This window comes from Salvia miltiorrhiza, chromosome 8 (assembly GCF_028751815.1).
Source record: "Salvia miltiorrhiza cultivar Shanhuang (shh) chromosome 8, IMPLAD_Smil_shh, whole genome shotgun sequence".
Taxonomy (NCBI): domain Eukaryota; kingdom Viridiplantae; phylum Streptophyta; class Magnoliopsida; order Lamiales; family Lamiaceae; genus Salvia; species Salvia miltiorrhiza.
The window spans coordinates 56378223-56383482 of record NC_080394.1 but is presented as its reverse complement, the minus strand read 5'-3'; the positions used below and the strand labels follow the sequence as shown (position 1 = coordinate 56383482).

Sequence of the window (5260 nt, the reverse complement as noted above, 5' to 3'; positions counted from 1 at the left end):
TAACAACCAAATACTCTTTTGTAAAACAAAATTCTTTTATAATAGGTATAAACATATATCTATATAACAACCAAATACTCTTGGTCCTCTTCCTTTACAGTTGGATCACGCATTTTGTCGAACACCTTCTGCGCATGCTCAGTAGCAAATAATGAATAGTAATTCCTGCTAGTTCTACGTTCCTTTCGAATCATCATTCAATCCGAATGCTAAAATTACTTAATTATATCAAACTTCTTATTCACATATTCAACCACAGTCAAACAAAAACATATATACGTAAATTGTCGTTTCAAGTTGTAGTCAAAGTCTTAGAAAATCCAGTTGTAATCGTACAAGTTGTTTCCATGGTGCAAACCAACTCAAATTTTGGTGGAGAAAGCAACAATATGTAGCTATCAAATACTAGACTTTACAGATAAATACAACTCACGCATTTACCGATTTGGTTGGATGAAGCTGTGAGTGGTGGTTGGTTGATTATATTGAAGGACAAAGATGAGTACCTTTTGGATTTTATATGGTTTATTAGTATTCATATTTGAATTGAATTTCAACTTTGATAATGACCGCTTCTCCAACTAAGAATGAAAGAGAAAAATAAGATAGGACCATTTCTTAATTTATTCTTTTATAACAATATACGAATCTATGAAAGTGACATTTTCATAGTATAAAATCCACATCTAGGTAATATATACTGAAATGAATTTGTATTTATTTATTTATTATTATTTTTTTGATAAATTAATACCCCATTCGTCCCATTGATCTTGACATCTTGTCATGTTTTTCTTTTTGAGTCGTCCCATTGATATTGTCGTATTTTTATTTTTAGTAATGGTTTTACACTACAAACAATATGACCCCACACATTTACACACTTATACTACACCAATTTAGCTCTCCTTAATAATTATGCCCAAAAGTAATGGGACAAGTCTAATGGGATGGAGGGAGTAGTATTAAATAAAGAGATTTAAAGGTTGCGTCACAGATGACTCGAATCCAAGACCTTTGAGCTTAGACATTAACCCTTTACCGCTTGGTCAAAACACGTACAGATGAATTTATATTTAGTTTACAAATAGGTGTGTTTTAGTGGAGGTAATAGTAATGAATAAAGGCATCGAGTGTTGATGATGTTTTCTTATTTTGTTTATAGGGAAGAGATAGACTATCAACGTTCCTAATATACAAACTACGATTTATGAATTATATGTAGAACACGTATGAATTTATTGTGAAAAAATATAAATGCATTAAAAATTGAAATTTTGCACACATATTGAGGAGACCTAGCCCACGCTCTAAAGGTGTGGACCGTGTGGTACCAAAGTTTTTTTTTTTTTTTTGAAATAGGTCATTAATTGAAGTTCCACCCACCTTGTATATGTTTTATTTTCATTTTTTTTGAGTAATATATTTACCATTTCATAATATGATATGTAAATTGTATCTAAAAAAAATTGGCACACACATTCCCTTAAAAACATAAAAAAATAAAAATAATAAATGGCCCAATAGGCCCCCCCATACATATGCACCAGCAGATGGCTTTGTGCATCCCGAAATTGGGCCCACCAAAACATAGGCCTGCGTGAAATGGGCCAAAGGCTTGGGCTTGGCTACAACAGAACTAAGCTGTCATGTATTATTATTATTATTATTCTTATTATTATTATGAACTAACAAGTGAAAAACAATTACACAGATAGAGCTCAGCAGTAACACATCTCTCTCTCTCTCTTCCATCAATTGTTCCTATTCCTACTGTTTCGTGCAGCAGTTCTTGTTCAAGGTGATGCTTTTTCTATGTTTCTTGTTTTCTACCCAAGAAAACTAATTGCATATTATTTTCAAGCTCAGTTTTCAATGATGACAATGAACCTCAGATTTTGATTTCAATCAAGAATTCATATACATAATTCTTACATTGTGAAACTAAATTAAATGTAGATCCAATTTGCACATACAATGGATGCAGAAGTTGCAAGTCAAGGTGCATAGCTGAGCAACTCCCAATCCAAATAAACAATCCCACCAACAGTGCCTACTACTACAAAACAACATCACAACTACAAAATTGAAATATTTTAAATCATCATAACATAAAGATTAAATATACAAATAAGCCATTGTACTTTCCCCTTAATCTCTATTGCAATAATTCTTGACCTTCAAACACGGCATAAAACCTAACTAGAATAGAAGTCCTTTGGTATGAGTTTTTTAACCATATTAAACAGAACACTATCTTAACCTTCCCGTTTCACAGCTTCAATCAACATCGAATATGCAGTTTTGTCAAGTGTGCATCCCCTTGAATCCATCTCTTCCAACAGTGGCATTGCATCAAGCATCTTGTTCATTTTGAGAAGACCTCGAACAAAAACATTGTATGTTACACTATTAGGCAAGCAACCGTTGCTTACCATTTGCGTCATCAAATCCTTAGCCTCCTCTATCTGCCCTTGCTCACAAAGTGCACCGACAAGGATTGTATAAGTTATGACGTCCGGCTGCAAACCCTTGGATTGGAGCTCATGGAACAGATCTTTAGCCGCCTCTATCTGCCCTTCTTTGCAAAGTGCACCAATGAGAATATTATACGTTATGACGTCAGGCTGCAAACCTTTGGATGGGAGTTCATGGAACAGATCTTTAGCATCCTCTATCTGCCCTTCTTTGCAAAGTGCACCAATGAGAATATTATACATTACGACGTCAGGCTGCAAACCTTTGGATGGGAGCTCCTGGAACAGATCTTTAGCCTCCTCTATCTGCCCTTCTTTGCAAAGTGCACCAATGAGAATATTATATGTTCTGGTGTCAGGCTGCAAACCTTTGGATGGAAGCTCATGGAACAGATCTTTAGCCTCCTTTATCTGCCCTCTTTCGCCAAGTGCACAAATGAGAATATTATAGGTTATGACTTCAGGCTGCAAACCTTTGGATGGAAGATCGTGGAACATACATTTTGCTTCTCTGACTTTGTTGTCGTTGCACAATCCCTCAATGAGAATATTGTATGTTACTATATCTGGAATGATGCCTTTATCTTCCATGGTATGCAACACCGGAAAAGCTTCAGCAATACGATGAGCTCCGCACAAACCATCCAACAAGATATTATAAGTCCTTATATTCGGAGACACTTGTAGAGCTTCCATCTCATTGAACAGCTTCAAGCCATCTTCCCATTTGCCTTCACGAAATAAGGCCTCTAGCATTATGGTATAAGAAACCACATCGCGCTTTAATCTTAGAGCAGGAATTATGGTAAAAAGACGTGAAACTTCTTCGACTTGCCCCATTTTGCAATACCCGTTCATCAAGCTATTGTAGCTTATGATATCGGGCTTCATTCCAGAGCTCACTGCCAATTGGAAAATGCGTTCAGCTTCGTCCATTTTCCCTTGCAAACAATATCCGTTGATAAATGCGTTGTAAGTGACAATGTCGGGTTGAACATCAATCTCCTTCATAGATACCAACATATGTTCGGCCTCTTCCATCTTTCCATCTTTGCACCAAGCATCCACAAAGATATTACATGTCACCACATTTGGGTAGACCAGATCAGCTATCATCTTCTTTAACATGTCTTCAGCCTCATCCATTCTTCTCCTATTGCACAACCCCTCAATTATTGAACTATATGTCACAACATTAGGTGAAATCCCCTTATCACCCAAAGAGGAGAAGAGTTGGAAAGCATCGTCCACCTTTCCTTCCTTGCATAGACCATCAATGACTGCACTGTAAGCATAGACATCTGGTTTGCAGCTCCCTTTTCCTTTTTCCAATGAGCAGAGCAAATCAATCACCTGTAGAATATCTCCAGCTTTGCATAACCCATTAATTATAGTACTATATGGGCTCGTTTGGTTTTCAGTAAAGGATTATGTAGGATAATTTTTAATCAGGATATTTAGCGTGGATAATGACAGATTATTAATACTGAGTTGATGTTTGCTATTATGGCTAAATACAGAATATCCTGGTTTAAGTTAATCCTAGGGGGAGGTGGTATTATTAATCCTAAGAAATCTGGATTAATAATACTGGGTCGTGGGATTAAATCGGGTCATCCGCATTATTATTAAATAATACCAAACACAAGACTGATCTGTACTAAATTAGCTAATACAGTGTATTAGCCAATATCAAACACGCACTATGTATACTCATCGGGCTCGCACAGTTGGTAGACCGACAGCTTCCCCAACAATTTAGCTGCCTCTGGGATCCTTCCAACAAACAGAAGGCCTTTCACGAGAGTGTTGAAGGTTACCACAGTAGGCTTGAACCCACGCTTAAAAAAACTGCCTAAGATCGCAAACCCAAAATCAGGCCTTTGATGAAGTACAGCAGAGTATTGTTTCAGCTTGACCACAACACTCAGCAATCTCGAGAAAAGCTTAACAGAAGGAAGCGGCTCCGTTCTCATCATATTCCGAAATAGAGCGACGGCATCATTGGGCTCACGTATAGATTCAAAATCGAATCTATGATAGGCGGAGAAGTGTCTCCTCATTTGGCAGCTGGCATTATCAAAATGAAAAATGGGTCCAAGAAATGATTGATAATGTGGAGGGGCGATGGAAAAAGTGGAGAATTTAGATGAAGAATTCGACAAAATTCTACCCAGAAACATGGCTGCGTGGTTCGACCTCATTATTGGAAGCTGAAGAATTGGGGAAGAATGAGAGATAGGATTTTGTGAGGAAGAAAGGTGAAAAATGAGTTTTTTGAGGAAATTGGAAGTGGTAGGTGGGGAAGAAAGGTAAAGTAGATCTGGTTATTTCGATTTTATGGTGAGCCGTTGGATGTTGTTGATCAAATCTCAGCCGTTGAACGAGTAATCGTGTTTGGTGAAGAGAAAAACGCATTCATAATTAATTTCTGAGTTCAGCTCAAATTAAAACATAAACGTTTGCACGAGGACTTCAGTTTGGTTTGTAAATAAATAATTTACTAACTTAAACAAATTATGTTTGAGTTTGTGATGTATGTGAATAATTAAACAAAAATATATTTTATTAAAATATTTTAAATAAAAAATGAATAAGTTAATCAAATTTAAGCTTGAAGCTCAGCTAAGTACGTATTAAGTTCATGAATTTATATATATATATATATATATATATATATATATATATATAGGGGATGGCTAAAATAAAAACACTTCTTAAAATATAAAATATAAACAATTTTCAGCCCTTAGATCATCAAGATCTACTGTTGATTCGTAACC

The 5260-nt window shown here is 35.9% G+C and overlaps 1 pseudogene; it reads right to left on the bottom strand.

The window, feature by feature from the left end:
• Window positions 1-2079: 2079 nt before the first annotated feature.
• Window positions 2080-4768, bottom strand: LOC130999394 (putative pentatricopeptide repeat-containing protein At1g12700, mitochondrial; annotated as a pseudogene).
• Window positions 4769-5260: the final 492 nt, after the last annotated feature.